Below are 11230 nucleotides of genomic sequence, written 5' to 3'. Positions count from 1 at the left end.
AATGATGATCTTTTCATAAAAATCAGACTTTTCCATATTTGAAAAGCTTTACGGGATTAATGTTATATGTCTGTTATTTATACAGGACACAGGTTTTTTTAAGCATGTGTGATTAAGTCAAACCTCCATGTGTGTTATCTAGGGTGATTAGATGTCCAATGAGTGCTAGATTTTCCACTTCTGTCCTACTGTCCCACAAAGTGAAACAATGTCTTGCATTTGACTGGGTCAAATTAGGAAAAGAGTCGAACATTATAGTCTCAGGCGATACAGTGAATGCAAAGAAAAAGCAGAGCATCATTGTCCCACATCATGACCAACCAGAACATGAGGGTCTTAAATAAAACAGAAAAATTTTGATCCCAAATATGATGGAAACTATTTTTAAAGAAAAGAAAACACAGCCACCAGAAAGACTGTGGAACACTTTATAACTGGATGAGACAGGTGATCCATAGAGAGCTTATTGTGAAGTTTCCCACAGTTATTTTTCAATATGATGTGAGGGGAGCATGATGTAAAGCCACACTGGAAAAGTGAGCAAAGGATGCACAGCTGGAAAAGCCACGTCTGTCCTGCATTGTCCCTCATAAGCTTTTTAGTAATCCCACATTTATTTTTTCAACCTCTTAATATCCACCTCATTTCTGGGAAATTCGCCTATTTTGCATACCCAAATGGAAAAGCAAATAACTTAGGAACTGTAAGCCCAAATTACATGTGTGATACCTTATTTAAAAGATAACACCTTCTAGTTTCTGAATATATACATTAAAACTGGGTGAGTAAAACACGCAAGCTGCATCACTTCAAACATTATTCAAAGTTGTTTTTTTATTCTCAAAAATAAGTCTTTTTTGAACTGCAGCAATAAAGAAACGCTTGTTTGTTGTGGCTGCTTTGTCATGCTACATTTCAACATGCTGCTATAATTGTGCAATGGTCCTCGCTGTTTCCATAAAATAAACAAGGTGGTTGAATTGTGGAGAATCTAAGCTTTCCAACGATGTCTAACATGTCTATATTGGTAAACATTTTACCGGTGGAATTTTCATGCCTTCTGAGTTATTATTTTAAACGCTTTAAAACGTTTTTAGAGGTAAAGATTGGGTCAACCTGTCACTTTGCTCATTCTTTGGGTTTTTAAGATCAGCTAAATTGAGCTAATGTTTACAACTGAAAGCAGATTTTCTTCAAAATGATTCCTCCATGTTCAGCAAATTGTTGCAAAAACACCTGACGTACAACACAGGGCATCTTTAGTTTTATTTGACCTCCTGCTTCTCCCAACTCTGCACTCTGTTCTGAGGATTTCCCAGATTACAAGAAGGCCATTTTGGAACCACTTTACTATCAACATGGCACCACAGCATCTGAAGAGAAATATGAATTCACATTGTGGATTAACCAATCTCACTTCAACCATCACCACAACCATCACCAAGACTTCTATAATGCGGTTTTACTGGCTTTGTTTATCAACAGGGTAGCGACAGTGACTGCTGCTGCGTAACGTCAACACTTGTATCTTAAACTGCCAGATTGGGAAACATCCCAACCTGACAACATAACACGGAAAACGTTAGCCTTTAGATGCAAAACCCCATCATGCACCGCAAAAATGTTTTGCAAAATATTCGAACATAAATTCGCCAAATATAAGAGGAGCATCGTAATTTGGTTTAAAGAAAGCATTTTAGTTTTATTATAACTTAGTTTGTTGCAAGGATTTTACAGTTTAAAGAAATAGAAAATTACACCATATGCCACCAATCACAATGATGTGCATGACAAGGAAGGGCTATATATACTGCATGCATCCTTTAGGTGGTTAACATCATTGAGCTCTTTGAGTTATTTACTGTCTCAGGTAAGTTCTGCGGCCGGTGAGCAAGTGTTGGGGCTGGTATGATTTAAGGAGGGCCGGGCCACGCACGCTGAAATTAGGACCGGCCCACTGGGCAAATGCCCGGTATCACAGATTACCAGTCTGAGCCTGATCATAACCATGATATAAACTCACCAGCTTCCTCCTACTTTGGTCCTCTTTCCTCCCTAAATAAGCATCTGCAACAGAAAATGAAAAATAATCAACTGATTGCAAGAGCGTTTTGGAAAATAACACTTCTTCCTTACTCAAGCTACAGTAGAGTCCTGTGTCCAACCTGTCAGAAAACTCCGCTGACACCCAATAATGTTCTGACACATTTAAGTGTGACAAAAAAGCACAGAAATGAAGAAATGTGTAGAAAGGGGAGGGACACTTTTTTTAATGCACTGTACTATTACTGCCTTTAATTACATGCTATTCAGTTTTAGTGATGTTTATGAGGGGAGGCTGGAGGACAACCAACTGTCACTCCTACACCAATTTGTGGGAGTGACAGTAAGATGTCCTCCAACCTCTATTCAAGAAGTGGCAGGACTGTATTACTGTCACTCTGCTCACAAGCAAAACTCTGCTGGAGACAAAAGCATCACGACAAGCATCAATTCAAGAGTTTCTTATTGTGTGTCCTTCGGGACTTCATTATCCGGAGCACGCTGCCTGCTTCTCCCTGATTAAAGTTACTGTATCCACGAGTCTGTTCGAAACAAGGGGAAATAAAGCGAAGCACACAAGTTTTTTGAGCCAAACAGAAATGTTGGAGTGAGATTATCTGGGTTCTAATGCATTTCTATATCAAAATTATAAATGTTTCTGACCTAATTTTGTAAGTTTTTCTTTTTAGAGCTCACAGTAACTATGGGACGTGTAAAAGAAATATAGAGACATATGGAGGAAGTAACAAAAGCAAATGGGTGGGAGAATGAAACACATTGTTTCAAATGTTATATACCATTACCTGACAGGAAGTAACAGGAGAAGATCTTTGCTAAACATCAGATCTTATCATTTAAAAGTTATTCCATGTATCCACTGAAAGCAAAGAAACCAAATATATATTGTTATAAAAGGTTTATTCATTTCATTGCTTCATAACTCAGAAAACATAACTGTGAAGATTCTCAGTCATCCAGGTCATAGTCAAGCTTGAAGTTTTTTTCCACAGGAACCTCACCCAGCTGGAAAAGGAGGTCTTAGCCAAAGGCCTGAACTTTGCAGTTTCCCCTGCACAGGTTCCCACAGTGGACCTCATCACAGCCACGGAGAAAGCCATCAGAAACAATAAACTGACCTCCACAGAAGCTAAAAAACTTAGGCTGAAGGTCACTGCAGCACTCAGCAAGGCTCCCCCTCAAACCTGACCATTCTGGAAAGGAGAGCTATGCCAGCCCTCCAAAGAGACGAGGGCCTCATCATTCTACCAGCGAACAAAGTTAGATGCTCTGGTTTACTTAACAAAACCACCTACCACGCCAACGTTAAAGCCCTCCTCAGTGACACAATCAACACATTCACAGACCACATAACACATTAGGCAGAAACATTAAGATCACCTGGGAAGATGAGAAAAACAACACCCTTGCCTTCCTGAACTGCATGGTTCACATTATGGAACACGGACAATTCAACATAGAAGTCTACAGGAAACCGACACACACCCATCAGTACCTCCGTTTGACTTACACCGGCAACTGGAACAAAAACCAGGCATCATCAGAGCCCATCAAACACAAGCAGAAACCATTTCCACCACAAAGAGATGGAAGATGAGGGACATAGCAGAACAGCCTTAAAGAACTGTGATCATCCCAGATGGGCTTTTTTTTAAAACCAACAAGAAGAGGTCTGTTGAGAAGGAAGAAAACAGAAAAAGGAATATTGTCATCCCATATGTCCCATATGTTACTGGAGAGGATTTTCAACCAGCAGCGGATCCCTGTTGACTTCAAACTCGGAAACACCCTGGGACAAAAACTGGTTCACCCCAAAGACTAGACACCTAGAAACAAGACCGACAACTTGGTTTATGCTGTTCATTGTAGTGAAGAGTACACAGACCTGTACATTGGAGAGACCAAGCAACCACTACACAGGCGCATGGCTCAACACAGGAGGGCCAACTTCTCAGGACTGGACTCAGATGTTCACCTACACCTGAAGGCTAAAGGACATTCATTGAGGACAGCAACGTCCATATTCTGGCCAAGGAAGACATATCGTTTGAGAGAGTGGTTAAGGAAGCCATCTTTGTTAACTTGGGAAAACCATCTCTCAACAGAGTAGGCAGTCTAAGACATAACCTTTCCTCACTTAAAAAGCACTTTAGGAACAATACCCAGAGGATTCAGCTCTTACCTGCCATCATATGACTCACACTTCAAAAGGTGGCATGTGACCGAAACCACACTGAAAAGGGAGTAAACGACCCATCAGAACTCCCAAACTACCATTGAGATCCATGACATTGGGGATCCTTGATACAGAACAAAATAGGAAACAAGGCAATGTATAAGAATACAGCGAACCAAGTAGGTTACATTCCAGGTTTTAAACTTAAATAAATAATGTTTCTGCACAATAAAAGAATATAAACTTCATGACACAATCTTGGCGCTGATGTCTGGCCTTCAGACCAGTCATCAGTATCATATTATTTTCAAGTCAGTTGTGAGAAGTTTACTAGCATTCCTGTATTTATGATTACTTACCCTGACCCGCTCTGCTTCTCGACCTCTGAGCCTGCCTGTCCCCATTCTGATCTGCTTGCATGACCTGTCTTCTGACTACTGCCGGATCTCTGCCTGTCTGTGTAAGGAACCTTAAACTGACTCAGTTCTGGATTTCCCTTGAGTACCAATCCAGACCTCTGACCTCCTGGCTCTGACCCCCGAGCCTGTCATCGACACCAGCTTTGGATTTGCCCTCTGGATTATCCTGCCATCCTCTGTCTACTCTGGTCTGACCTCCTGCCCATCCTCTGACCAACGATACATCAGGGTCAGGGATTCTCTGGGCGGCACCCACCACGTCTCATTGGCAGGGGACCTGCTGGAATCAACCCCTTCCTCTGGGCTCGAAAAGAACTATTACCCCAGGTTAATGAATTATTCACACATTCATTATCATCCACCTCCAGAAATGTGGAGTCACTAACCTGTCGTCACCTCCTGCAGAGGTTCCTGCCTTAGACACAGACGCTGCTCATTGTGGTTATGTGTCCTATAAAGGTTTTGAGAAATTGAATTGCTTGTCCCCCTAAAATACTGGATCATATTGTTCTGAGCTTGACACTTCAGAGGGATGTCTATTTATACAGGAAAAATATGAAAGCAATTTTAACCCATCCATCCATCCATCCATCCATCCATCCATCCATCCATCCATCCATCCATCCATCCATCCATTTTCTTTACACGCTTAATCCCAGGTCGGGTCACCAGGGGTGCTGGTGCCTATCTCCAGCTGTCTACGGGCGAGAGGCGGGGTCCACCCTGGACAGGTCGCCGCAATTTTAACCCACCTAAGAATATAGCAGATTTTAAACCATAAGGTAACCACAGCATAGTGTTTTGATAAAGAATGGACAGCTGTAGGGATTCCAAAACATCACAGAATTTTCAAGGTACCCACAATTAAGATCTTACTTAATAAACAAAATTAAGTCGAATCTATAAAGTAGATTACATGGAGATACCCGTGGACAGATCCTCAAGCAAATTCATGAAAGAAAATGGTAATCAGTAATAAACATAAAAATCACGCACAAAGACTGGCTGAATATGTGGAAAATACATTTCGACACCATTAACTAAAGAATCTGAAAGAAATGCTGTTTTATATGTTTTATACTTTTTTTTTTTTGTTCCAAAGGTCAAGATAGAAATGTACCTTGTTGGTGAGACTTGATTCAATATGGAAATACTTGGAGATAAGATTTATATCACTTGTACCGCATAATACTGGTTTATTTATCTGAAGGATTTATACAAAAAGGAAATATACTTGGTTAGAATACTATTTGTGGCTGGTAAAAAAAAAGCTGTTACATGGAGATAGGACAAAACCTACCCTATATAAATGGATAAAGATAGAGGAACCCAAATCAACACTAAGGTTGCATGAAGACCACTCAGTGAAAAATCATCAAAATGAACAACATTCAGAACAGAGACAAAGAATCCTTAAAAGATTAGAATAAATAGAGGATAACATTGAAAACTGTTGGCTTGGACTGTGATTCTCAACTATCAATGTGTTTTTGTTTGTTGTAAGTGTGTCTGTCTGTCCAACAGTTAATAAAGACAATACACAAAAAAAAAAAAAAAAATTATATATATTTTTTGCAACAGCAAAGACTCCTATTGAGGTGAATATGCAGATATTAAAATGTCCTTTTGTACTCTATGCTTCATCAGTAGATAACCATCAGAAGAAACCCGGCAGCTCTGTCAGATAATTCAAAAAACAGAAAAATAATTAAGGCGTTGCAGGTTCCCAGCATTCTTATCCATCAGTTCTGCTCATTACAGTATTTTCACACAATACACCACAACTAAAAGCCCCTTCAAAGAATTTAATTCACATTGGAAAAATGTTAGAATCCCTTAAACTCTGACTTTTCTCACAATTTTCCCCAGAGAGGAAATTAATCTGATAATGAAAAGCTTCTATGGGAATTGAGATTGCTTTAATTTCCCCATGGATTAGGAAAAAATATTTCGATTGACGACATTATGATGAAGATTTGCATCATTACATTTCAACATAATTATCAGTACTTTCTCATTTTTTTAATCTGAAAAGTTTGATTGCAAAATACCTTTTAGTAAGAGCCAAACAATTCAGCATGATTTAACAGCTTGGCTAAAATCAAATGAAAAGGCATCTGATCAAATACAAATCAGATTATTAGGGTGCAGCTAGAATGTCATAATTAGAACTGATGCAGGGTCCGTAGATATATTTCTCATCAGTTCAAAGTCGCATGCTCTTCTATCTTCACAGACCAAAATAAACAGAGGAAATAAACCTCAGTGGCACCAGATGAGCAGCCCGCACTCAGTAATTATGGTTTACAATGCAGCCTTATTTGCTTCGCCTCGTGAGTGTCCAGCCCTGATCACGCACTCTTCTGTTTTGGAGATCTAAAAACGGACAAAAAATGCAAAATGAGCAATTAGTGCTGCATTGTGAAGCGGACCTCATCAAGAGTATTGGCAGTGAAGCCAAAGAGAACCACTAGGAAACAGGCCATCGGAAAGAAGGGTGAAATTTAGGGGGAAATTGAACCAAATACAAGTTTTTAGGAAACAAGCAGAGAAGGAAGTTCAGACTGAAAAACCAGCCAATTTTTGTTTCTGTTACGTGAGTCAGATTTTTGTCTATGGAATCGATCAGTGCCCTTCATTAAACACTCGTTAGGACTTTTCCTGTGGGAAATAGCAGTAGCTAAGTAGCACATTTGTCAGAATCACATTAGATCACATCTTTTAGCCTGCATCAAAACAATTTCAACAAGTAGAGATATAAGTTTAAAGAAAAGTCATGTAAGCTGTAAGCAAATTCTTGTTTTTTACAATAAATAATTGCAACTATTGCAACTTTGCTGAAAAACTGTTGCGTTTTATCAACTATTCAATCAGTGTAATGACTTAGGACCCTTTATAAAAACCTGTACTGTTGTTGTTTAACATGTTTCGGGCTTTGGATACTAATTGCTTAATCTGACAACACTGGAAAATTCAAAGCATGTAATTGAACAACTAAAACTAAATAGAAGGAGAAGATTTTAAGTTTTCTTTAAAAAAAAATGATTTTCTTCCACTTAAAACGATCACTATTACAAAAAAAAAAACTAATTCACATTCTTTGTACATGATATCATAATCATTACTAAGCATTTTTGGGAGGTTTGTCCTGTTTTAACCTCATATTTCAGTTGGAGAGTGAACACCTTAGAGATTAACAGAGAAATCATACATACCTGGGTGGGTGTTCAAAGAGTATGCAAGTCAGCTAGTTGGTGCCCTCACAGACATTTTTAACATCGCTGGATCAATCTATAGTGCCAGCATGCTTTAAGTCTGCCACCATTATTCCGGTTCCATGATGACACATGACTGCGTCCCCCTGTTCATCATCAATCACATTGTGAAGTTTGCAGACGTCACCACAGTGGTGGGCCTCATCAGAGATGACATCAGAGGTGGAGCAGCTGGTGGACTGGTGCAGAGATAACAGCCTGATCCTGAACGTGGAGAAGATGAAGGAGATCATCTTGGACTTCAGGAAGAACCGTCCTAACCACGCTCCACTGCTCATCAACAGCTCAGCTGTAGAGGTGGTCAACAGCACCAAATTCCTGGAGGTGCACATCACAGACACCCTCGTCTGGACTGTAAACACCACCTCAATGGTCAAAAGGGCACAAAAGCGCATGGAGGATGAGGAGAGCCCACCTGCTCCCACCCATCCTCACCACCTTCTACAGAAGCACCATAGAGAGACTGCTGAACTGTTGAAACAATCTAAATCATGTCACAGACTCTGCATCACACTGACAACACCAAACCAAAAAGAACTCAACTCAAAAAGGTTTATCCACTGCATTTTTGCACCATATATATTTGTCTTTGCACTGTTCTGAACTTCCGCATCAATGCCTTTTGCACCATGATTTTTCTCTCACACTGTTTATATTTGATCAGTGCTGCACATTTTAAAAGGGAAATGTTCATTTCACTGCTAAGCTGCTGCTCATTTACTGTCATGAAAGCTGCACAAAACAAAAACTTGTTTTGTATACACCCTGTGTGTACAAAATGCAATAAAAGAGTTTTTGTTTTTCTTTTAAATGTGTAACTAGCAGATTTTGCTGAAGGGTCAGAACTTTTTTGCCACTTTATTCAAATGAAGATAATCTAATTTTGTTGCTTTGTTTTTTTCTAAAGGATAGCACAGCTGCTTTTAAGTAATTAAATATTTATGCAGTTCATAATTAGCCTGAAATAGATATATATTTTTTTGTATTAGGAGATTAGCTGTTCCTGAAGCCTAAAACCAATGTTAGTTACCGGATCAAAATGTACTACTAGGATAACAATTTATAAAACAGCTGCTTAACCAAACTTTTAACTGTCATCCTATTTGCATACATTATTTTTATACAGGAAGGGTAGGGTAGAGACTTTGCACCACTAGAGATTCTACTGATACCTAAAATAAAAAAAGTGTTTTTGATCAGAGAAACTACCCACAAGAAAAAGCACTATAACTTTGCTAGATTTATATGAGCAGACATAATCTAAATAAAAACCACAACAAACTAAGAATTTGACATGTAAACACATAATTCTGAATATTGTTATTTGATTCGGCATATTAAATTGTAGTCCTACTGAGACAGTTGGTTTATGCTGATTGACAGTCTGATTTACATTCATGCTGGAAGAACTATAAAAACAGAACAATCCGATTGTTTTTTGTTTTTGTTTTTTTTTAATTCACTGGAAAAAGGATCTAAAAATAAGTAGAAATGTCTTTAATTAAGTGTATTTACGCTTAATTTGAGTAGGTAAATGAGATAGTTTGCCAATGGAATGAGTATTTTTGCTCTTAAAATAACAAAATTAGATAAAATGTACCTGAAATAAGACAATGCAATTGTGTTTTCTTATTGTAAGTTTAAATTGTCTTGTTCCATTGGCAAAATCTCTCTTTTACCTACTAAATCCAAGAACAAATACACTTATTTTAAGAAAAAATAACTTATCTAGATTTCGATTTTTTTCCAGTTTTGGAATACATTTCTGTCTGATCATGACATTTTGTCCATGTAAGCCTAAGTAAACAGTAGAATGTACTTTTAACAATGCTGACTTTTCTATATATACAGCTCCTACATTAGAAAGCAACTGATCCATTGATCCATTTGTATTATTTGCAGCATTCTTTCAGCGCCATCCTTCTATACGCATATTAAAGAGCCTTTTATTGCACTACATGATTTTGAATTCAGGAACTTGGGTCTGTGCGGCACAGCTTTTAAGAAACGTATGACTCAACATATTGTTTCTATTTCCAGATATACTTCCACCATAGCTAGTGTTTTTGTCTTTTTCCTCTTTTCATTCTTTATTCCATGTTCAGTCAAAGAAAGGACAGCAGGAGGTTGCAGATTTGTCCAAAAGAGATAACAGCCCTTATCTTCCCTCAACCAGACGCCGACAGAACTGATCCAATCGAGACCAGGTTAAAACAATTCATTGACTTTTACACCTGAACCCAATAAGAAACAGCTTCAGGGAGAGAGCCGAGTAGAGGCATGGGGTTATTTTTGTCAAGGTAAATATCTTGAAGAAACAACACACTATTTTAATGCATTCAGTTATTCCAGTTTGATGGAGAGGATGTACGTAAATGAGAAGGAAGATTTGCGGGATTTGAAAACAATCTTTTGACGCAGTCTAGAAAATTACTTGAGTCCATTTTTAATCCTGAGGCAAAGGGAAATATTTTCTGCTCTACAAAGATCTCTGTGTCTGCAATATGTCAAGTTGGATAAATAATTTCCACATCCTGCAGGTTCTCATTAACTTCTCCAACGTGGAATTGTTCTATAATTACTGTGAACATTATCCGATCAGCCACTGATTTCAGGCTGACCAGTTCTGCACCAACCAGAGCGATGGCGTAACGACACAACAATAGGTCCGTAAGCAACATTATCAGGGTGGGCCCCATATGAAGGACGACACGTGATAAAGGTTCAGGATACGGCAACAGTTCCATAAATCGGCCAAGAAGATACAATTATGCAATTCTCAGTAGTACGTATATGATCACACATCACACACGGAAAAGTAGTGACTGCGCACCTTGAATGGAACCACCACATGTTAGCACAACAGTTCATGGGCTACCTTGAGCTTCACAGCCCACCTCCTCACCCACACTCTCTCCATTCATCTCCTGGTCGCCATCTTTACTCACTGTAGCACCAACGTCCACCACTGCCTCTTTGGTTCTTTGAAAGAATGTGTTTATTTTGGGAAGTTTGTTCCGTTCTTCCAGCAGCTCTTCTTTCCATTTTCTTTTCTGGAATCTGCTTAATTACCTCTTTTTGGTATCCATCGTCGCTAACACATTGTACGTAATGGTTAAGGTTTTAATCTACGCTCTGGGTTACCCATAATTCCAAGTCGTGTTGTAAAAAATGAAATACTCAAATATATTTTTCTTTTAAAATCTTTATTGCAGGTTTAAACATATTATATTTTACCAACCGTCTAAGGAACTATACAGTGTCACAGTCTTGGTTCTGTTATGTTTTCTTTTGAGTAT

At 38.7% G+C, this 11230-nt stretch overlaps 1 pseudogene; it reads left to right on the top strand.

Annotated features, from left to right (window-relative positions):
* Positions 1 to 3269: 3269 nt before the first annotated feature.
* On the top strand, positions 3270 to 4257 carry LOC119788514 (annotated as a pseudogene).
* Positions 4258 to 11230: the final 6973 nt, after the last annotated feature.

Source organism: Cyprinodon tularosa, unplaced genomic scaffold (assembly GCF_016077235.1).
Source record: "Cyprinodon tularosa strain WSP-4 unplaced genomic scaffold, ASM1607723v1 ctg319, whole genome shotgun sequence".
Taxonomy (NCBI): Eukaryota; Metazoa; Chordata; class Actinopteri; order Cyprinodontiformes; family Cyprinodontidae; genus Cyprinodon; species Cyprinodon tularosa.
The sequence above is the reverse complement of the archived record's forward strand: the minus strand, read 5'-3'. Positions and strand labels throughout refer to the sequence as shown.